Genomic DNA, 24,963 nt, shown 5'->3' on the forward strand with positions numbered 1-24,963 from the left:
GCACTTCCATATCTTTAAAAAAGCCACAGTTTAATGCACTTCCATATCTTTAATAAAGCCACACCCTCCAGACTGGATTTTTGGAATTGTGACTAGTTTTTTGGAACTTGCTCCAAACTCAACTCTGATAGGCTGGGGCACCAACCCTGGCCCTAAGGCACACCCCACCCGACTCGGTTTCTGGGTTCCAGACTACTTTTTTGGGACTTGCTCCAAACTCAATTCTGATGTGCTGACATGTGCCACCAGACCATAAGACACTTCACCACACTCTTTTCTTTGGAAAACAGACAACTTCATCAGGAAAAACCCTTATATCTCGCTCCCTGAAAGACATTGGAGGAAACTTTCACCACAGGGTCGTACAGACTGGGCTCCTCTATCAAATTCCAGTGCTATTACACTAGGATTAGGGTTAATTCCAAAAATCGAGTCTCAATTCCAAAAATCGAGTCTCAATTCCAAAAATCGAGTCTCAATTCCAAAAGTCAAGTCTCAAACTCCTAACCGAGACTTGATTTTTGGAATTGAGACTTGATTTTTGGAATTGAGACTCGATTTTTGGAATTGAGACTTGATTTTTGGAATTGAGGCTTGATTTTTGATATTTTTGATCTCTGGGGCAAATTAGGGTTGTCACTTGATGTCTGGAACTTGATATCTGGAATTCAGACTTAATATCTTGAACCCACTAGGGTTCACACTTGATATCTGGAATTCAGACTTGATATCTGGAGCAAAGTAGGGTTGTGACATGATGTCTGGACCCTGGACACCAAGAAAACATTTTATTGCAATTCAATAACTTTAATGCACTTCCATATCTTTAGTAAGCCAAAAAACCTTTAAAGAAATACAATAACATCAAACATTTCAAAACACACTTTTAATAGAACAGCATGGAACAGAAGGTCATGGGGACACTTTGGGCTTGTTCTCCCACAGCCCTAAATCCTCCTGGGGAAAGTTGTTAGGAGCATGTTTCAGGCCATTTGGAGTGTATCGGTGCCTGTTTTGGAGACATTTAAATTTGATATTGAACTCTTTTAGTTTGAGCCTAGGCTCGTAAGCCCCAACACCACGTCAAGGTAGAGTTCACGTTGGGGTTGTTAACACAATGTGGTTTTGTCTAAGCAATGGGTCGGGTTAGGACTCATTCCGGAAATCGAGTCCAAAGTCCTAACCGAGTGATTTCCAGAGCCATTTCACCCACTTGAAAGCCAGAAAAGTCATTTCTGATGGGCTATTGTGTTTCAGCATCCCATATAAGCCCTGGGAGTGGGGGGAAAAAAAATATTTTTTTGGATGAGTTTAGGCCCACGGTGTCGAGTAAAGGTATTAGGCCTTTGACCCATCCGTAGGGTCTGGCAACGAGGCCAATTTTTTTTTTTCAAAAATACGTTAAATATGGTTACCCTGAGCACCATGCATCCTTTTTTGTACACATACAACTTTCAGCCTGCAATAGGGCTCGCTCTGAAGTGAAGGAGTTAGGGTTAGCGGGTTAGGAAAATAGACTTCATTTCCGGAATTAGGCCTATTGACAGTATCCTATACCTGGAATGAGGCCTAACCTTTCAAAAACATTTAACACTACAAGTCCCAGCATTTTTCTGTCTACCTAGAAGACCCACATAGGGGCCGTTTGGCCCGACCGCTTTTCCCTTATGCACTCCTTTTGTTATGGTAATGAGGCTGTTAGTGGCAGTGTGTGGGGGGAGGGGGTCACCCTTCACACACTTCACACTTCAGTGGTGAAGTCATGTTGGCTGCTTCTGTGAGAATGAGGAATAAAAACACATTCTATTCTAAAATGTGAACATGTGACTGTCCCATGTGACCATAACATTTATCCCCATGGCAATTAATCAATTGAACAAGATATGGGAGATACATACTTAAAACTACACTTTAATGTACAAATGATTCCTTTTAACATTTCTAGCATTGATTGATGCCTCTGACCAGTGGTCTGTATTTATTTACACGTTTTGCTATTTATTGTGTTGTGATGGGTTTTTTTATTGTATGTGTTTTTTGTCACTCTGCTGTGCTGTAAGACAAATTGCCTTTTTTAAGGACATTAAAGCTTTCAACTCAAGTCAAGACGAGTCATAACGACTCATGTGACTGCAACCAGACAATTGTTTGATGGATAAATACCTCAGTGCACATGGACTATCGCTTCAGTTCCCTCAAGAATTTTGTGGTGAAAGAAGCTCCTCTCCAAGGAACGAAGATGCAGAGATTCAACAGGCATTGGAAATGATCCTGGATGGAGCAAACCCTTGCGACAAGTTCAAGTGGCTCCAGCCGTGTGCCACTATCAGCCACATTTCCATAACAAAATGAGTGTCCAGAGGGGGGACTTGAGGCCAATTGGCCCTCTTGTGGGTTTTCTAGGTAAAAAGGCCAAATGGCCCCTCTCTGGGAAAAAAATCATGTCTCCAAAATAGGTAAGGTTAGCGGGTTAGGGAAATAGACTTGATTTCCGGAATTAGGCCTATTGACAGTATCCTATACCCGGAACGAGGCCTAACCTTTCACAAAAACATTTTTTTAAAAATCATGTCTCCAAAATAGGTAGACTCCAAATGGGCTGAAACCTGCTCCTAACACCTTCCCCTGGGAAGTTTTTTGGCAAGTGGGACTTGGGCAAATTTTCACTACCGGCCTTCCATTGAAATGAATGGGTTAGGGTTTGTTTTTGAATAACTCTGAAACTAAAGGTCCTACGGCTTCGCGGATGCGTCGGCCACGATCGGGGACCGCGACTTAGTGTGTGCGACGATTTTGAAGCCGCGGGGACATTCGGGTAATTTTTCACGAATATTTTTACACTTTTTTTCTGACCTGTGACCTTTGGGTGTATCTCAGGACAGGAAGGTGCTAGAGACTCGGTTCCGAGTCAGGCGCGCTCGGCGCCCTCGATTTAGGGGGGGTAGACTTGATTCTGGGTCAATAGCACCTTTTCCTGATTTTTTTGTGAATATTTCCAACAATTTTTACGAGGCCTTTTGCCGAGTGCGTTTCGGGCCGCCGTTCCGGACAGGAAGGTCGTACGGACGTCAGACGAGTATCCCCCGTTTCGTCTCGCTTAGGGCTATCTACCGATAGGGGCGCGAGGCCCTAGCCCGAAAAGGCGGGCCGTGATTGGACGAAATCAAAATTCCAACCGGCAAGTCTAAGCAATGGGGTCGGGTTAGGACTCGTTCCGGAAATCAAGTCCAAAGTCCTAACCGAGTGATTTCCAGAGTCATTTCCCCCACTTGAAAGTCAGAAAAGTCATTTCTGATGGGCTATTGTGTTTCACCATCCCATATAAGCCCTGGGAGTGGGGAAAAAATAAAAATAAAAATTGGATGATTTTAGGCCCACGGTGTCGAGTAAGGGTATTAGGCCTTGGACGTAGGGTCTGGCGACGAGGCCGATTTTTTTTTTTCAAAAATCCATTAAATATGGTTACCCTGAGCCCCACGCATCCTCTTTGTACACATACACCTTTCAGCCTGCAAAAGGCCTGGCTCTGAAGTGAAGGAGTCAGGGTTAGCGGGTTAGGGAAATAGACTTCATTTCCGGAATTAGGCCTATTGACAGTATCCTATACCCGGAACGAGGCCTAACCTTTCAAAAACATTTTTTAAAAAATCATGTTGCAGTTGCAAAGAGAATTTACTACTAACGCAAACTTTACAGCACATCAGGGAAAAAAGGACAAAAAAGGCTACCGGTAAACCCACTGAACTTTTTTATATGCAAACGCTGCGCTCGCAGTAATCCGTGGGCATGACAAATGTTTGTTCCTTACCTGTGATTGGTTTAAACTTTCTTTCTCAGTGGCGTGTAGTAAAATATCTTCAGTTAAAGTGAACAAACTGCCTGTGAAAGGGCTAATGGTTAAAATGGTTCTTACTTTACAACTGGTTTTCTGTTCAGTTATATTTGTTCAGCAACATATTACCTGAATGATTACAAATTGTTAAAATATACTTAATTTACCTTATACATAAATATTTATATATTGTTGCCTAATTAACTTGGGTTTTGTTATAGAAAAACAAGCATTTATTCATACATGCTTTGTTGTAGAAAAACAGGCATTTATTCATACATTTATTTTATGTTTGTATGTTTAAAGGTTTTTAACCTTCTAGCTTCTACTTCTGATTCTGGTTCTATGTTTTGTTCTGGGAAAACCCACTACTACCACAATTATACTATAACGTCAGTTCCACTGAAAACCAATAAAATACAAGACGAGTGGAATGCTGTGTCCGAGTCCTTCCCTTTCAAGTGTGGGAAACCCTGATGCTCACATACACTTGACAGACCCTGTGTTTGACTTACATCTCTGTTGTTGTTGTGAAAAGTAGTGTGGGGGAAGGGCATCAGCAGCAGAGAGCTTCTGTGTGGGTGGGGAGGGGCAATAGCAGCAGAGAGCTTCTTCTAAGAGCATTTCTTTGACAAGACCCAGACTGGATTTTCCAAAAAAACACCTTGGCGGCGTGGCTTAGGGTCCTAAGGCGTGTCCCAGCACGTCAAAATTGAGTTTGGACCAGGATAGGACATTGGACTTCAATACCAGAATTAGGCCTATTGACAGTATCCTATACCCGGAACGAGGCCTAACCGTTCAAAAACATTTTAAAAAAAAATCATGTATCCAAAATAGGTAGACTCCAAATGGGCTGAAACGTGCTCCTAACATCTTCCCCCGGGAAGTTCTTTGGCAAGTGGGACTTGGGAAGTTTTCACGACTGGCCTTCCATTGAAATGAATGGGTTAGTGTTTGTTTTTGAATAACTCTGAAACTAAAGGACCTACGGCTTCGCGGACACCTCAGCCACGATCGGGGACCCCGAGTTAGGGTGTGTGACGATTTTGAAGCAGCGGGGACATTCGGGTTATTTTTCACGAATATTTTTACACTTTTTTTCTGACCTGTGACCTTTGGGTGTATCTCAGGACAGGAAGGTGCTAGAGACTCGGTTCAAAGTCAGGCGCGCTCAGTGCCCTCGATTTGGGGGGGGGTAGACTCGATTCCGGGTCAATACCACCTTTTCCTGATTTTTTTGTGAATATTTCCAACTATTTTTACGAGGCCTTTGGCCGAGTGCGTTTCGGGCCGCCGTTCCGGACAGGAAGGTCGTACGGACGTCAGACGAGTATCCCCCGTATCGTCTCGCTTAGGGCTATCTACCGATAGGGGCGCGAGGCCCTAGCCCGAAAAGGCGGGCCGTGATTGGACGAAATCAAAATTCCAACCGGCAAGTCTAAGCAATGGGGTCGGGTTAGGACTCGTTCCGGAAATCAAGTCCAAAGTCCTAACCGAGTGATTTCCAGAGTCATTTCCCCCACTTGAAAGTCAGAAAAGTCATTTCTGATGGGCTATTGTGTTTCACCATCCCATATAAGCCCTGGGAGTGGGGGGAAAAAAAATAAAAAATTTTGGATGATTTTAGGCCCACGGTGTCGAGTAAGGGTATTAGGCCTTGGACGTAGGGTCTGGCGACGAGGCCGATTTTTTTTTTTTCAAAAATCCGTTAAATATGGTTACCCTGAGCCCCACGCATCCTCTTTGTACACATACAACTTTCAGCCTGCAAAAGGGCTTGCTCTGAAGTGAAGGAGTCAGGGTTAGCGGGTTAGGGAAATAGACTTCATTTCCGGAATTAGGCCTATTGACAGTATCCTATTCCCGGAACGAGGCCTAACCTTTCAAATACATTTTTTAAAAATCATGTATCCAAAATAGGTAGACTCCAAATGGGCTGAAACATGCTCCTAACACCTTCCCCTGGGAAGTTCTTTGGCAAGTGGGACTTGGGAGGTTTTCACTACCGGCCTTCCATTGAAATGAACGGGTTAGTGTTTGTTTTTGAATAACTCTGAAACTAAAGGTCCTACGGCTTCGCGGACACCTCGGCCACGATCGGGGACCCCGAGTTAAGGGGTGGGACGAATCTGAAACCGCGGGGACATTCGGGTAATTTTTCACGAATATTTTTACACTTTTTTTCTGACCTGTGAGCTTTGGGCGTATCTCGGGACAGGAAGGTGCTAGACACTCGGTTCCGAGTCAGGCGCGCTCGGCGCCCTCGATTTAGGGGGGGTAGACCAGATTCCAGGTCGATGGCACCTCTTCCTGATTTTTTTGTGAATATTTCTGACTATTTTTACGAGGCCTTCGGCCTAGTGCGTTTCGGGCCGCCGTTCCGGACGGGAAGGTCGTACGGACGTCGGACGAGTATCCCCCGTTCCGTCTCGCTCGGGGCTATCTACCGATGGGGGCGCGAGGCCCTAGCCCGAAAAGGCGGTCCGTGATCGGACGAAATCAAAATTCCAACCGGCAAGTCTAAGCGATGGGGTCGGGTTAGGACTCGTTCCGGAAATCGAGTCCAAAGTCCTAACCGAGTGATTTCCAGAGCCATTTCACCCACTTGAAAGTCAGAAAAGTCATTTCTGATGGGCTATTGTGTTTCAGCATCCCATATAAGCCCTGGGAGTGGGGGGAAAAAAAATAAAAAATTTTGGATGATTTTAGGCCCACGGTGTCGAGTAAGAGTATTAGGCCTTGGACGTAGGGTCTGGCGACGAGGCCGATTTTTTTTTTCAAAAATCCGTTAAATACGGTTACCCTGAGCCCCACGCATCCTCTTTGTACACATACAACTGTCAGCCTGCAAAAGGGCTCACTCTGAAGTGAAGGAATCAGTGTTAGCGGGTTAGGGAAATAGACTTCATTTCCGGAACGAATCCTAACCTAACTCATTGCTTAGACATTGCCGGTTGGAATTTCATTTTCCCTCCAAAAACGGTCGATTTTTTTGGGCCTGGGTTTTGCGCCTTTGGGTATCGGTAGAGAGCCGGGTCTGTGCGGCCCTACGGTAAAAGTTTTCTCGGGTGTCTTTCGTGGACCGAGTTATGGGCCTTTTTTGGAATGATTTTGAATTGAATTTTGAAACGAATGGGTTAGGGTTTGTTTTCGAATAACTCTGAAACTAAAGGTCCTACGGCTTCACGGACGTGTCGGCCACGATCGGGGACCCCGATTTAGGGTGCGCGACGATTTTGAAGCCGCCGGGACGTTCGGGTAATTTTTCACGAATATTTTTACACTTTTTTTCCGACCTTTCACCTTCGGGCATATCTCGGGACAGGAAGGCGCTAGAGACTCGGTTCCAAGTCAGGCGCGCTCGGCGCCCTCGATTTAGGGGGGGTAGACTCGATTCCGGGTCGACGGCACCTCTTCCTGATTTTTTTGTGAATATTTCCGACTATTTTTACGAGGCCTTCGGCCTAGTGCGTTTCGGGCCGCCGTTCCGGACGGGAAGGTCGTACGGACGTCGGACGAGCATCCCCCGTTTCGTCTCGCTCGGGGCTATCTACCGACGGGGGCGCGAGTCCCTAGGCCGAAAAGGCGGGCCGCGATCGGACGAAATCGAAATTCCAACCTGCAAGTCTAAGCGATGGGGTCGGGTTAGGACTCGTTCCGGAAATCGAGTCCAAAGTCCTAACCGAGTGATTTCCAGAGCCGTTTCCCCCACTTGAAAAATAATTTCTGACATCGACCCGTGCGGCTCGATCGGACTCGGTGCGCTATTACGTTGCACGACCCCTTTTTCCCCATTCATTTATATGGGCTTCTTTGGAGATACGTGAGATCTCGCCAGCAGATGGAGGCAAAACACAAGCGATAATACTCTGCCTCTCGACTTCAGTTCCACAGGGAATCTTGGTGTGATTTTCTGGGGTCTCCTCACAGGGCCTGGCTAAGCGCGCTGCATCACTCTCGCGATTTCCCACAGGGGAATTGTCTAGTTATTATTATTCTTATTCTTCTTATTATTTTTTTTTCAAAAATCCATTAAATACGGTTGCCCTGAGCCCCACGCATCCTTTTTTGTAGACATACAACTTTCAGCCTGCAAAAGGGCTCGCTCTGAAGTGAAGGAGTGAGGGTTAGCGGGTTAGGGAAATAGACTTCGTTTCCTTGAATTAGGCCTATTTACTGTATCCTATACCCGGAACGAGGCCTAACCTTTCACAAAAACATTTTTTAAAAAATCATGTCTCCAAAATATGTGCCAAACGCCTCCAAATGGGCTGAAACGTGCTCCTAACACCTTCCCCTGGGAAGTTTTTTTGGCAAGTGGGACTTGGCCGTTTCACCCACTTGAAAGTCAGAAAAGTCATTTCTGATGGGATATTGTGTTTCAGCATCCCATATAAGCCCTGGGAGTGGGGGAAAAAAAAAATAAAAGGGTTTCATTTCATCCCAAATCATTTTGGATGATCTTAGGCCCACGGTGTCGAGTAAGGGTATTAGGCCTTGGACGTAGGGTCTGGCGACGAGGCCGATTTTTTTTTTTTCAAAAATCCGTTAAATACGGTTACCCTGAGCCCCACGCATCCTCTTTTCAAACTGTTTTTACGGGCCTTCGGCCTTGGACGTTTCGGGCCGCCGTTCCGGACAGGAAGGTCGTACGGAGGTCGGACGAGTATCCCCCGATTCGTCTCGCTCGGGGCTATCTACCGATACCGCGTTTGTTACGGTTCGACCCCGTTTTAGGGGCGAGACGGTCGGACTTGATTTTTGGAACTCGGACTAGTTTTTTGGAACTCGTTCCCGGTTTCCCAAAAAAACGATTCGGGGGAGTCGCCCGGGGTCCGGGGGCACGTCCCGTCGTATCGGAATCGAGTTTCGAGCGATATTTCAAAAAAGCGGTCTCGGATCCGGATGTCGGGTCTGGGGGGCGTGGCCTAGGGTCCGGGGGCGTGTCCCAGCCTATCAGAATCGAGTTGGGGGCGAGTTCCAAAAAACCAGTCCCAATTCCAAAAATCGAGTCCGGGGGGCGTGGCCTAGGGTCGGGGGGCGTGTCCCAGCCAATCAGAATCGAGTTTGGGGCAAGTTCCAAAAATCTAGTCCCAATTCCAAAAATCGAGTCCGGGGGGCGTGGCCTAGGGTCGGGGGGCGTGTCCCAGCCAATCAGAATTGAGTTTGGGGCAAGTTCCAAAAAACCAGTCCCAATTCCAAAAATCGAGTCCGGGGGGCGTGGCCTAGGGTCGGGGGGCGTGTCCCAGCCAATCAGAATCCAGTTTGGGGCAAGTTCCAAAAAACTAGTCCCAATTCCAAAAATCGAGTCCGGGGGGCGTGGCCTAGGGTCGGGGGGCGTGTCCCAGCCAATCAGAATCAGGTTTGGGGCAAGTTCCAAAAAACTAGTCCCAATTCCAAAAATCAAGTCTGGGGGGCGTGGCCTAGGGTCCCGGGGGGGTCCGCAGCCAATCAGAATCGAGTTTGGGGCAAGTTCCAAAAAACTAGTCTGGAGTCCAGAAAACAAGTCTCTAGTGTTAGAGCGCCACCTAGAGTCCAATATGCCCTCGGCCTAGCCGACTAAGCTAAGCTATCCCAATTCCACAAACTGTGTTCTTGGATTCCAACTTGCCATTACCGATGAATGGTCGCAGTCTGTCGTGACCGGTCGCGACGAAAAAATTCCAACTCCACAGTCCCCGCAATGGGGCCGGTTCCACAAATCAAGTCTATTTGCCTAACCCAGGACCTTCTTGCTGTGAGGCGACAGTGCTAACCACTACACCACTGTGCCACCCACTGAGAATACACATTAAAGATTTTATACAGACATTATTATGCATTATTTATTACATCTCTATGATCATTGTAGAAAGAGTCCAATTATATCAAATCTCAGTTTAGAAGTCCTGGAACATATCCAGTGTAGGTGTTTGTGCTGGCTGGAAATTTGTCACGAATTCTCCAGACAGCACAGCTGGGGATCACATGACGGTCTCCTACTGTCAGTCGGCCATACTGCCACAAAATAAACTGCCGATAGGCTACATGGCGGTTGGTCTTACTGACGTCATCTTCAATGGCAGTATGGAGTGCAAGGAAGTCATTTCGTAATAGCTTCTGTAGGTGAAGGACTACTTCGTCCAAAATGAAATGGTCCATGTCCTGAAATAAAATGTGCAGGAATTCATGAATATAACATTAGCCAGTAAATTGTGTATCTAACGCTACGTTCACACTGCAAGGCTTAATGCTCAATTCCGATTTTTTTGTGAAATCCGATTTTTTTGTGAGGTCGTTCACATTAACAAATATATGCGACTTGTATGTGATCCTCAGTATGAACGAAAAGCGACCTAAAAGTGTTCCGCATGCGCACTGCAGGATACGACGACGTCACACGCAGTGAGCATGGCCAGTGTTTACGGAAGTAAAACCGCCCGGTTGCGGTATGACTCATCCAATCTAGCTTGAATAGCTGCATCCCCCCAAATGGAAATCAGCTCCCTAACCTCTGCGTCCTTCCATTGAGAAAATTCAGAACCTTCACAGCCCGAAGCGTCCCTCGCATTGATGTCATGCGCAGGGGCGCAGATACGTTTTTTGAACTGGGGGGGACAAAAAACTGGGGGGGACAAAGCTGCCAGCAAACCAACCCCAACCCCGATATGCCTGTCAAACTTGTTGTTAGTAACCATAGCAACCAAGCTCGAGCTCGCAACCTGTGCAGTCTGCGCAGCTCAACCAACCGAATATCAGTCTTTGTTTTGTTTTATGTGAATTGTTGCAACTATGTATACACTGCTGTGCACCTCAATAAACCGAATGGTAATTAGTCTTTTGATTTTTCCGTGAGGTTTGCCTTATGCAAAGAAAGACAGCATAGACGTTTTTTCCTCCCTATAAGTGGGGGGGACCGAACGAGGTGAATTTAAATATGACTCGTTCCACCCTCTATCTGCGCCCGTGATTATGCGCCATGTTGTTGTAACTTTTTTGAGAGACCCGCCGCCTACTTCAGCGCAGAATAGTGACGTTTGTGGCTTGTTGATGACGTGTAAGTCGGATGAATGCGACCTGGCGGTTCAGACTGAAGTCGCATATGAAAAGAGCGGATAGGAATCGGAATTAGCACCACATATCCAAACGGCCTGGGTCGGATTTGAAAAAATTGGATCTGTGTCGTTCATATTGTCAATAAAAGATCGGATACAGGTCACATATGGGCGAAAAGATCGGATTTGAGTCACTTCAGCCTGCAGTGTGAACATAGCCTAAATGTACATGCTTGGAAAGTGGAAAAAAAAAAATTATGAATGACAACTATGCTAGAAACTTGATTGAAGCAATAAGCATGTCAAAAGCTGGTGCTGCAGCACTGTATGTTTGTGCAGGATGTTAATTTACTGGGATTTTCCTAAATACAGTAAAATAGCAGTATAATGACACTTGCAGTAAACATTTACAGTCAACAAATTTTGCGAATATAAAATTTTCACAGACTGGCTGTGATGTTTCTAACTTTCTGAAAGGGTGCAATATCTACCGATATCTGATAGTACCTATATAAATACATACGGGCATAATGCTGATGCAGTGTCCAGAGTGATTCTCACAGCACTTCCTCTCCAGATCAGTCGGCATCTCGCAACACCGATGACACACACACCAGCTCGGCACATCATGCTGAGGATCAGGCTGGGGAGCACCAGCACAGTCAAATACCTTCCCTGCTGCCAATTTCTTCAGCAGCTCCTTCGAGTCCTCAGGTGACACTTGGTTGACAAGGCTGTTGATCCTCTCAGTCCTTTCCCTGTCTTCTCTGAGCACATGTCCTCTTTGGTGGAGGGGCCTCCCTATGGTCCTGAGAGCTGGAGGACTCTGATGCAAGGTATGTAGGACTGGATGGTGCTGCCCTCTTATGTGGCCAACCAGGCCTCTTTGCTTTTGGAGGTCGACCACGTTTCCTCCCTGCCTCCGGAGCTTGCTTTCTCTGTTTTTTTTTTTTTTCTGGCCAAACTCACCTTTTAGGTTGCCCTTGAGATGTGCTCAGCTCTTCCGTCTGCTGTAATATATATATATATATATATATATATATATATATATATATATATATATATATGGGTCCGTCTCAGAAACTGGTCTCTCATTTGGGACATTATGGTCAAAAAATAAATTTTCTAATTTTCTAATTTTACTTTTTTTTTTTTTGCATTTACCGACCACTCAATGTTTCTTTTGTCATGTTTAATAAGAATAAAGATAGTACCTTGCTTTATCTGGCCTCCACTGTATAATTTTTTTATTACAATTCAAATGCTTTTGTAAAATTGATTTACATATAAAATACCTACATCATGAAAAATTAAAGCTCCTCCTTCACAGATGAGTGAAAATATTGAATAAATTTCCTCTTTTTGATTGCTTGGGTTAAAAATGCCAAGTTATGATGACTGAACTGATTATTCACTTAAATATGAATAATATGATACATTTTGGGTATTTGATATGGCGAAATAAGACAATAGGACACAATGGAAAAATCAAGAACACACCGGAAAGATGAGAATAACGGTGGTTGTAAAAGAACAGCGACTGCACAGGCTGAAGGTCGCACGGGTCTCTGCTGCGGCGCGCGAGCAACGGGACATCACTACCGCACCGGACGGAGCGCAAGGCAGGGGCGGGGCAAAATGACTGGCCGCAGATTCTATCAAAAGTTCGATTTAAATTGACCATGGTTGCAAAATATTGGCCAAAAATACGCAAACACTACGAAATATGAAAGTAAGATGAAAAAGAAACATTCTATTACCGTATACTGCAAGACTAAAACAAAATAAAACTGTCAAAACTCACCTTTTCAGTGATAACGTCCGAACATATCACCCGCGTAACAGAAAGACCGCAAATGGAAGCACGATCAACTTTTAACTGTTGGAGTGGAAAATTCCATTCTACACATGCAAATTGTTAATGTGTGTCCTTCCCCGCACACAAAACATGCGACGGTAAAAAATAGACCACAACTCATTTTATCGCTCGGAAATTCATACAAGACCAGCTACCATCGTAACATATTCTGTAAGAAACATATTCTATACCTAACTTTCAGCTTTCGTTTTAAAAAACAAAATTGCAGATTTATAACTACATTTTTATATGGCGTAGTGATTTTAAGTTACTACTTTTGGTGAGGTAGTGACCTTGACCCTGAGGCTTTCTGTTTAGATCAAAACACACGATCGTATTGGTTTTGGGTATGTGGAAAATGGAGTTACAACGGTGATCAAATATTTTGCATGATGTTTTATTACGGTTATGATTATTCTGGGGCGGCACGGTGGTGTAGTGGTTAGTGCTGTCGCCTCACAGCAAGAAGGTCCTGGGTTCGAGCCCCGGGGCCGGCGAGGGCCTTTCTGTGTGGAGTTTGCATGTTCTCCCCGTGTCCGCGTGGGTTTCCTCCGGGTGCTCCGGTTTCCCCCACAGTCCAAAGACATGCAGGTTAGGTTAACTGGTGACTCTAAATTGACTGTAGGTGTGAATGTGAGTGTGAATGGTTGTCTGTGTCTATGTGTCGGCCCTGTGATGACCTGGCGACTTGTCCAGGGTGTACCCCGCCTTTCGCCCGTAGTCAGCTGGGATAGGCTCCAGCTTGCCTGCGACCCTGTAGAAGGATAAAGCGGCTAGAGATAATGAGATGAGATGAGATGATTATTCTGTGAGCACACCAATCCTTAGGTGTATAAAGTTACAACTGTAGACTTTTCAGTGGACTACAACCTTTTTAAGGGAATGCGATGTAGTCAACCATTTATCATGTCCCAGATCAAGCTGCCATTTTTCCACAAATTTGCAGAATTTTTGCCAAATTCTGAATAGAGTATTCACATCAAAGATTTAGTTTTACCTGTATTATTTCTTTCATCATTTCATTTCAAATTAAAACCAACATCAGCATTCAAAACCGTATAGTTTATTGACTGTGAGTATATTTAGTGGGGGACCCCCACAGTACCCAGTTTCTGAGACAGACCCATATATATATATATATATATATATATATATATATATATATATATATATATATCACCTCTTCAATCAAACTTTTTTCTCTCCTTGGGCTCATGTCTGAAACGGGTGGGTTGTACAGGAAATTCACAAGGTTATACTAAAGTTGAGTTTAGGAAAGTCCATTAGTGGCATCACAAAGATCATGGAGTGTTCATATTCACACAGGGCATCACACACACACACACACACACACACACACACACACACACACACACACACACACACACACACCCCTAAGGGACATTCCCTGGTGAAAATCTTTCAAGGATCTTCAAGGATCCGTAAAGTTCTTTGTTAGGGTCTTTGAGGATCTCAAAAACCCTCAAAAGATCTTCAAGGATCTTTAAAATTCTTGGCAAGATCTTCAAAGATCTACAAAGATCTTTTAAGTTCTTGTCAAGATTTTCAAGGATCTTCAATTTTCTAAGATCTTTGAAAGAACCTTGTTGAATCCTTGAGGATCTTTACAAATGATTTTGCATATGAAGATCTTTGAAGATCTTTTTAAGATCCTTTAAGGATCTTTGGCAGGTCTTTGACAATCCTCATGGATCCTTAAAGATCCTGTGAAGTTTTTCCCTAGGGATTAGCTCAGAAAGGAAAGAATTTTCACAGAGTTCCATGGTTTTTTTCCTTTTATTTCCAGTCTTTGGTTGAATTAGCAAACTGAATGCTGAAAGAAGAATGGACCATAGTATGTGTTTATTCTCTTTCATGTGTCTCAGGGGGCGGCACGGTGGTGTAGTGGTTGGCGCTGTCGCCTCACAGCAAGAAGGTCCTGGGTTCGAGCCCCGGGGCCGGCGAGGGCCTTTCTGTGTGGAGTTTGCATGTTCTCCCCGTGTCCGCGTGGGTTTCCTCTGGGTGCTCCGGTTTCCCCCACAGTCCAAAGACATGCAGGTTAGGTTAACTGGTGACTCTAAATTGACCGTAGGCGTGAATGTGAGTGTGAATGGTTGTCTGTGTCTATGTGTCGGCCCTGTGATGACCTGGCGACTTGTCCAGGGTGTACCCCGCCTTTCGCCCGCAGTCAGCTGGGATAGGCTCCAGCTTGCTTGCGACCCTGTAGAAGGATAAAGCGGCTAGAGATAACGAGATGAGATGATATGTGTCTCAGGTATCTCATCAATTCAACATCCATGGTTCTAGTCAAAATTGCAAAACAAAACGACCTTAAACCATCAACTGTTACAGCATTACGTCATAAAAATCTTATCACTACTCAGTGAAGTTAGTTGTCCATCCAGACTTTAGTAAGCCAGGAATTTCATGTAGCTGAACGTTTACAAACTTTAGTTGAATACCCCTGCTCTAGAGCATTAAAAAAAATAATCCAAGGTGGCGGTCTCAGTGTATGAATCTGCCATAAAAGAGGCACCCATGCCCTCGGCATCGTGCTCATACAAAATGTTTCCCATGCCAGATCTGTTAGAAGCATCTAATCAGACTGAGAAGCATATTAAAAAAAAAGTAACGTGTATTGTGATAACTTGATCTACAGCACTTCACATCAAAGCTGAGCAGCTGTCTGTGTGCAAATGTGTGCAATAACACACACACACACACACACACACACACTAGTATTACTGATGAAACCCCACACTTCCTGTTGAGGTGGTGAGACAAACAAGTGAAATGTGTTCAAAAATGATCACTAGATGTTCTCTAAGATCATACGGTGATACCAGAACACAGTAATTAAGGGTGACTGTGTGAATAATGAGACATTACTGCAACACTGGCATGGCTGAGGGTTCTTGTTTAAAAGGCAGTCAGCCGTGTTCAGTAGAGATAAGAAATGTGACTGGGCTTGTGTCAAGTTCACTGTGTCCACTTCCTTAGCAGTATCCCCCTGATAAACCCAATCAGGGACTGTTCATCAAGCTGAGCACAGAAACCTCATGTAGATGGGGTTTTTTAGACAAAATGTCCTGCAAATCATCTCAGCTGCTACAAGACAAGTGAGCAGAGGTGGGTAGTAACGCGCTACATTTACTCCGTTACATTTACTTGAGTAACTTTTTGGATGAATTGTACTTGTAAGAGTAGTTTTAATGCAGCATACTTTTTACTTTTACTTGAGTATATTTGTGAAGAAGAAGCAGTACTTTTACTCCGTTACATTGGGCTATATTCTGCTCGTTACTCGCTACTTTATTTTTATTGATCCGTGCGATGCGTGGCCTGTTTGTTTATGTTTTGTCGAGACTTCCAGCAGAGGCTCTGTCACATGACCGCATCTCACCGATCAAATTGTGGGGGAGCCTGTGATTGACTCGCTCCTCCGCCAGTCAGGGGGCACGACTGGTCTGGAGAGAGAATGAGGAGGCGGGCAACAAAGCAGAGTTGGTTGAACATGGCGGCGAGCACCGGCAGCTGGTAAACTGTGAAGCAGGAAAAGTTTTATTGTGCTGATAAGCAAGTGACTTTTGCAAAGTTGGAATTCTGGAGCACTGTGAGTGGTGACAGCTGGCGAGTCCTGCGAGAAGACGGCGCTGGGGTCCACGAACATCGGCTTCTTCGGCTCGAACAAGGTTTAAAGTTGGTTTCCTCATTCTCTCCCTCTCTCCCCCTCCACTGTGAGGATTTCCCTGCCACCTGACTTCACCCAAACAGCACTGGAACCCTTGACAATTCAACAAGTTGCCTAACAAGCGAACTTTGGCTCGACTGGATTTATTAAGTTGACCCGGAACTACAGAAGGTTTATTTCTATCGGAGGAGCTGTTTACGTTGACGAATACTCAGAGTCTCGGACACTGTGACACTAAAGACTGAAATTGTATGTCTCATCTCATTATCTCTAGCCGCTTTATCCTTCTACAGGGTTGCAGGCAAGCTGGAGCCTATCCCAGCTGGCTACGGGCGAAAGGCGGGGTACACCCTGGACAAGTCGCCAGGTCATCACAGGGCTGACACATAGACACAGACAACCATTCACACCTACGGTCAATTTAGAGTCACCAGTTAACCTAACCTGCATGTCTTTGGACTGTGGGGGAAACCGGAGCACCCGGAGGAAACCCACGCGGACACGGGGAGAACATGCAAACTCCACACAGAAAGGCCCTCGCCGGCCCCGGGGCTCGAACCCAGGACCTTCTTGCTGTGAGGCGACAGCGCTAACCACTACACCACCGTGCCGCCCTGAAATTGTATGTGTGTATGATAATCTTGTACGGTAATTTTGGAGGTTTTCTTTCATTTATATGCTGAGGTTTATTTGTCTTTGAGAGACACACCAAATAAGTTCACATTGCTTATTCTGTAATTGCCAATAAGGTTCACTGATATTGGTTCAGTTCATTTAGTCAGTGTAGTAGCTACTATTAGGACGGTCCCGGGACATCAGCTAGGCTTTTGAATACGAGTATACAACTTTTGAGTTGGGGATTTGGTGAAATAAGGTACTACGGAGTTAAAAGGGTTAAGAAATGCTTAAATGTTGAACTGCCATTGAAGGCTTATCTGTGACAACTTAATTATTGCTTTTTATTTTATTACAATCTTATTCTACATTTTCATTTCATAGTTTCATTCGATAATTGTGGAGCATGGGGCTCTAAAATAAACTCATTTGGTTTATTGATTTAAACTGGCCTACTACTCTAAATTGTGGGGTGGGAAAACAGACACAATACACCAGGATACACATACACACGCACATATCCCATGTAACTGCCACTCTGATAAGCTCATAAATATCCCAGTTGCTACACATAGTTATTAGTAAACCCAGTAATTTAAGTAGGCTCTGTCCCCTACAAAATGTAGCAGCCAGAGCCATAGTGAGAGGAGCTTTGGTTTAACTCCGTTTCGCCAATCAAACAGAGCCAAGCCGCCACGTGCGCCCACACACAAAATTCCTGCGGCAAGAGCAGTCCAGGTGGAAAAGAGCCCGAAAGCAGAAGGAAAATGGCAGAGACAGCGGCCAGCGTTTCTCATCAAGCCGAAGAGGCACACCCCTGGCCACACATACAAACCATGTTCACTCTCCAAACAACAAAAAATAATAGTTATGTTATGCGGTGTCACAATGTGTCTCCCCAAACCAGTGGACGTTTCAGCTTATAAAAACTCAACTTCGAATTTGAGGAAACACATTGCGGTAAGTAGGCTGTGTGCTTATGGCTGTCTTCGTAGGCAGACGTTAGCCCTGTTGTAACATCATAAATAACTGTAAAATAGATTGTTTTGTGGAAATGTATTGACGCACTGCGGCCTCAGACGGCAAGATAACACACACACACACACACACACACACACACACACCCCAGAGAACCAAGAAATAAAACTACAAAAAATCTTCCTAACAATCACTTTTTATTGATGTGAAACCAAAAAATGCTCATGAAAATAAGGTTGCTCGCCTAATGTCAGCTCCTCAATAGCGTTACAGTTGTACACGGCTCTGGTCAAAAACTGGGACTGGAAGACTGGTGAAAACTTACTAAATAACAAAACGCATAACATATCGTTTGTGAAATCTCCATTTTTCAAGCTACTGTATTTGTTGTGGATTAGAAGGATTTGTGAAGACTTTAGGCGTTTTTTTCTGTGAGATTTGTTTTATTTATCTACAAGTGCTTGTTCACAAAAGGAAGGGCATTAACTTGTTAGCTTGACCGCTTGCTAGCTTGACTGCCTTTTTCTTCTTTTTCTTTGTAACCTCTACCCATTGTTTTATGTTACTTTGTAAAGATTTAATTAATTAATATTTAATTTATTGTTTTCACCTGTTCACAGCTAAAAGGTCACAGCTTCACAGTGCAAAACTGAGAGCCAACTGCTGTTAAAGCTGAACAGTCAATTAATGGAGTGAACATGCACGTGCATGCACACACACACAGTGTTATGGTTTATGTGCAGACTGCCTTGAGCTTCTTGTTGTTATTGTTAATACACAACTACACACACACAGTTTGTGTGAAATATATATGAAATCTCTGCCTGTTATGACATCCTGATCAATAAACAAAGTTACTCAGTACTTGAGTAGTTTTTTCACTTAGTACTTTTTACTCTTACTCAAGTAATTAATTGGACGACTACTTTTTACTTTTACTTGAGTAATATTATTCTAAAGTAACAATACTCTTACTTGAGTACAATTTTTGGCTACTCTACCCACCTCTGCAAGTGACTGAAATGACATTTTATTATCCTGATTAAAAGGACATGCTGTCAAAACATCAGAAAATTGTCCATGCATGAAAGAGGAAGGGAATTCCTCAGGTTACACAGCTGCATAAAAAAGTGGCAACATGTAAACTACAGGGTCACTAACTTCGAGTCAACACTGGATAGAAAAATAAATAAATAAATAAATAAATAAATAAACAAACAACAACAACACGGCTTGCAACTCAGGATGTTTTAAAAGCAGATACCCAAACAAAACAACTCACCCAAACCTCTCTGTTGCACTTCTCCGAACAAATGCGTGACTAATAAAGTGTTTTATGTTTTATCCATCCGGACTCAGAGATTTCCACTCAAGCCCAGCTGTTAGAACCACCCCAACTCTGTGCGCATGCGCAGTCAAATCAATCCAACATGGTCGAATACAGTACTACTATACTCAGTTGTATTATACACATACTGTTTTGAAATACATATTCGTATGAAAGCACTCTGAATGCGGGTTTTTTGTTTGTTTGCAAGCATTAAGCCTAGTACATATTATTTAGTATGCAGTAATAATGTAGTAGTGTCATCTTTTTCGTGAAGCTTAAAGTAGTTTTTGTTTATAACTCTATTTAGACTTAGAGACATTTTATGTACTTTTTCTTTTCACTTCCATTGCTGGATTTGTTTAGATGAGGTGTCTATAGACAGCACAGAGCGGTGTTAGAACAGGCGTGCCTTCTCACAGCGATAGAAACTTTCCCGCGAGTATATACGGGGTTTTACGGTAACCATGAGACGCTCGGGGTCTCTATGTAAACTATCTGGACGGCTCATAGGCTCGTCAGAGTGAAGCCATCTGGCCGCCATATTACCACGCACATCGGATCGGTCTGGTCATATCTCTACCCAGGAAGCTACACAAAGCTGGACATGTTGTTTATACACGTGTGAATGGTTGATTTTTGTGGGAGTGTTTGTGTTTTAATCATAATGTACAGTATTCAATACATTTTATCATCATAGATGCATTCAGGGGCATGGTGGTGTAGTGGTTAGCCTTGTCGTCTCACAGCAAGAAGGTCCTGGGTTCGAGCCCAGCAGCTGGCGAGGGCCTTTGTGTGGAGTTTGCATGTTCTGCGTGGGTTTCCTCCGGGTGCTCCAGTTTCCCCCACAGTCCAAAGACATGTGTAATCCCCATGAGTTATTGCACCACATTCAGTCAGTGATTTTTCATACATCAACCCTTTCTTTCACTTGTCCATAGTGTATAACCCCCTTGCTGTTAAGTTGTTGTTGGGGGTAGGGAGATATTTACAGATGCTACCTGGGGAATTCCCATAGGTATTAGTTATGACCGTGGTTGGATATTCGTAGACACTTCCTAAGGAACATAAGCATCGAACACATAGGCTAGCGTTCATCTTTTTTTCCTCAGACCAGACGCCCCATTGATTCCACGGATAAAGCATAGATTTAGCGATCAAATGAATAAATAGATTTTGATTACACACACACCACCCCAACACATCCACACGACAATAGTGATCCCCCAAGATTTTGGTTCCCGCAGAAGATTTTTGTTCCATTTGTAATTGAAAGATATCCTGGTGAGTTGTAAGCTAATCAACCGTATATGAATGAAACTTAGTAATGGACCAGTCAGGATATGTTTTGTTCTAAGATATGTTTTTGTTTTGGTATACGTTCTTATTTTGATATTCCAACTCGACGTGAGAGTGAAAGTTTCATGTTATAGCGATGTAGCATACAGGATTGTGATAACAGCACTGAGGTAAAGTTAGGTGCATTGATAATCTTTTCCGGCTGGATTAGCCAGTTAACGTATTTGATGTAAGATATAAGATGTAAGCTTCTTTTGAATAACACAGTCGTTTTTATTCATGTTGAGTAGTGATGATGTAGGACCTATGATGTTTAGTGATAAACAATGATAAGATGTCTAGTTTGATCAATACATTTTTTGATCGCTTGTGCGCGGTTGTGCAGGCTGGGTTCCCCCCCCTTCAAGTGCTGTATGACTTGTGGATTGTGCCCTGGTCCTGGACTAACTCCATCGCTGCCACATATTTCACCTTCGAAGGATTGATGTTGAAGAGAGCGGTAGGAGTGGACTGATACGAACTCGGAGTACAGAACTGCATAGGTTTTTTCGAGACAACTTCTTCATCCCTTTTGATACTTTGCTTTGACACTTTTCTTTTTTCCCCTGAGATCTGAGGACAATCTTTCTTTTATTCCTTTTGCTTTTGGGGTTGTTGGATCCAACAAAGGGTAGATTTAGATTTTGAATTTTCCATATATTTCACACTATTCTGTGCCTGTTTAACGATTGTATAGACTACAAATATTTTATATCATTACTTTATATTGTCTTGTGCCTATTATACCTGATTGATACTTCTTCCTTTATATCCTGATATTGGGTATGGTACATCGAATGCCCTAATTTCACGCTGATTGCCATTTAGCTTTACACAACACTAAATTTACATTTCACCACACTCATCTAACATCACACCCCATTTATTTAACACTACATAACATTCATTGAGATTATATATTGATATTACACCGTATTCCTTCCACATTACAGATATTCATGTAGTACTACACCACATTTGTTTCACACCTTACATTCATTTCCCATCACATAATTCCCTCTGCACACTGAAACTAGATTCATTTTAGATTTAGATATTAACTTCTATTGATCCTCTTCTGCGTTAAATGTAAAAATACAGAATAATTTAAAAAAAAAAAACTTAATTGTTGTTGTCTGTGTTATTGTCTGGTGTGGCGGTAATACTATAATATAATAGTGTTCACTACTGCAGTCCTCCTGTTCGAACCCAGGGATAAGAACTTAGTTGACTATTAGATGCATTAGATTTATTAGATAGCAACGAGAAGCCTACCCAGGTAGGCAGAGTTACACATGCATGTTAGGCTAATTGGTGACTCTAAATTGACCGTAGGTGTGAATGTGAGTGTGAATGGTTGTCTGTGTCTATGTATCAGCCCTGTGATGACCTGGCGACTTGTCCAGGGTGTACCCCGACTCGCCCGTAGTCAGCTGGGATAGGCTCCAGCTTGCCTTGCGACCCTGGAGGACAGGATAAGCGGCTACAGATGATGGATGGATGAATGGAGATACATTCAGGAAAATTACTGCAGATTCTTCTTCTTATTATTCAACCAAATAGAAAATACATGCACAACAGAGAAGTAACAAAAGTAACATCATATCCTATTGCCCGGAGGCTGTGAACCCTCATATACTGTTCCAGATCAGCTGTTAGGTTAAATTTTATTATATGTAGGTTAAATCAAGATATATGTAGGTTATATGTAAGTTTAGTTAAGTATTAATTCTTGGCCAAGAATTCAGCAAATTATTCTGTGACAAAATTATATTAGTTGAAACGACCTTATGTCTCGGCTGGACATTGTTTGGGAACATTTTGTTTATTTTTTGATATGAATGTGTATTCATTTAGAGAGGTGTCTGAAAGATTCACCAAGGTCTGTTTTGGTGTCAGATCGACCCACACACACTCTGAAATGGTAGAATTAAGGTTCATGTTTATGTTAATTCATGTTTAGTTGAAACTTAGGTTTATAGCTTCTTAAAAGCTTGAAATATACTATGGTAGTGATTTGGATCCCGTAATTAATGAATGCATTCCGTGATTAATGTTAGTTTTATAGTTTTAGATTAGTTTCATAATGACATTATAATTATAGTTAAGATCTTATGATTCTAAGGGTTTTTAGTTTAAAAGCATTAACCTAATTTAGTTATGAGTTTAATCCTGTTAGTTGTTCAATTGTTCTCTCTCTTTCAGACATATTCTCATTGTTCTTATGTTTAAGTTGTTCTTATTTTTATGTTTATTTTCTTTTAACATTCTTTGTTTTAGCATTATTAAAGACATATTGTTGTTATTTTGCTTATGTTGATGAAATCAAGATGTAATTTACTGACTTAACACACATTCATGTGTTAAGAAATCATGTTAATTATTAGATCCTTTCTGTGCAAACTAGTGTCTTTGACCTTCTCTGAATAGACTCCGTAGACTAGACATTATCTGTGTTTAGACATACCATGCTCTATGTAATGAATATTAACCATAATATTGACCATAAACCAAGACTCTGATATCTATCTGTACCTTACTATGATCAGAAATATATTATATTATGATTGATTCAAGATCATTACACACTTCTACATAGATGCACACCCATTACACACACACACAAATGAAGACAAAACAAAACACAGAGATACTATAAGATGTTTCCAAGAATGTTTTCATTTCGACGAAGTGACTGTGCGAATAAACTGGCATGTGAAACCTCTCTGGTTCCCCTGTCTGTTTCTATCGACCTGTTTCATTCGTCCTCGGATCCGAGGGGGGCCCACGAAGGAATCGGGGTCTCTGACTGGGGTGAACCCCAACAATTTGGTGTCAGAAGTGGGATACTGCCAACCAGGTGAGTAAATTATTTTAATTTTAATTTATAATTTGATTGGTTAGACTTCCGCCTGGTTGGTAGTAATTTAAAAAAGAAAAGAGACCCAGTTGTTTATAATTCTGGTTATGTTCTTGGTAAACCTCGTGTAGAGGCACGGGACGTTTCTATTTTGGGGAACCTCGTAGACTCTTGTTTACGGGACGTTACGGGGCTTGGAAGAGCCACGGGAAGATTGGTAAACCTCGTAATTTGTTTACGGGAAGGTGACCCTCATGAAGTGAAAGAGCTGTCACGGGAAGAGCGCGCTTTTAATCTTTGATTCCTTCGTGCAGCCATTATGGGGGGTATTTGTAGTAAGGAGGTACTCAGACCCGATTCTGAAGACACTCCAAGGGATTGGATGAATCGATGTGATTTAGAACTCTATACTACTCCTTGGTTGGACCATTTAGCCGAGTGGTTAGAAAACAATTTCAGTCTCAGTCAATTTATCCTCGTGCAGGAACTTTTAAACCAGAGTATCTCGTTTCGGCACATAAACAGATATATGAAGGATTTGGCAACCCAGAATGGGATTATGATTACATGACCAAAGGCTATTTAGAGTGGATTAAAATGAAGCCAATATGGGATGATTTTCATGGAATTAAAGAAACTAAAGAGCAAAAGAATTCAGTACCACATCCTAAGCCTAATGAAGAGGTAAAACCTGCTTTATTTAGATCCATAGCCTCTGCTCCCCCGCTGATATCCGAGGGAGCAGGAAATATTCCTGTAGATACACCGGCGAATACTTCATGTCCCGCTGATAACGTTCCTAGCGTATCCCATAACACAGGTGCTAGAAGAAAACCCCCCTCTGTAATGAGAGGGAGAAGAAACGAGACAAACGATTCTAATACAGACTCTGATGATGAAATAAATACAGCTTGTGTGTGGGCATGAAGAGGAAAAGGGTTCAAGATCAATCCGCCTTCGGCATCAGAATTAAAAGATATTAAGTTGTTGCCTTCGATAAACAACCCACTCAACTTTGTAGACATGCTCGTAAGAATGTGCAGGCATAAACAACTGGTTGGTGCAGATTATCGTTTTATCATGCATGCTGTTCTCAGTGATAGATATGATGAAACTGCATTGCTGGCTGCAGTGCCCTGCCTAGGTCCTGAGAATGATGAATACGAAGTGATTGAAATGAAGGTAGAAGAAGACGGCCAAACCACTATTAAACATGTGATTAAGTTTTACTGGAAAGAGACTGATGGAGCTATGACAGAATTAAAGGACCAATTGACGCGTTATCTGCTCTCACGAAGACAGGCTAGCCGTGATCTCTCACAGGTTACTAATTGTAAACAGGAGAAGGCTGAACTCACTTCAAAGTTTTTGACACGCTTTAGCGAGACGTGGACTTGTTTGGGAAATATGCCACTGAATCAGCAGCA

At 43.1% G+C, this 24,963-nt stretch overlaps 1 long non-coding RNA gene across 2 annotated transcripts in view; it reads right to left on the reverse strand.

Moving 5' to 3' along the window:
• LOC132868657 (uncharacterized) overlaps window positions 1–24,963 on the reverse strand; it is a 67,899-nt gene that overhangs the window by 8,165 nt on the left and 34,771 nt on the right. The window contains exon 3 of one of the 2 annotated variants that reach the window (XR_009650880.1): window positions 11,641–11,879. The exons of the other annotated variant lie outside the window; for it this stretch is intronic. This is a non-coding gene — a long non-coding RNA (uncharacterized LOC132868657). Of the gene's footprint in view, window positions 1–11,640; window positions 11,880–24,963 lie in introns of those variants that run through there. 2 annotated transcript variants of the gene reach the window in all.

Source organism: Neoarius graeffei, chromosome 1 (genome assembly GCF_027579695.1).
Source record: "Neoarius graeffei isolate fNeoGra1 chromosome 1, fNeoGra1.pri, whole genome shotgun sequence".
In the NCBI taxonomy this organism is placed as follows: domain Eukaryota; kingdom Metazoa; phylum Chordata; class Actinopteri; order Siluriformes; family Ariidae; genus Neoarius; species Neoarius graeffei.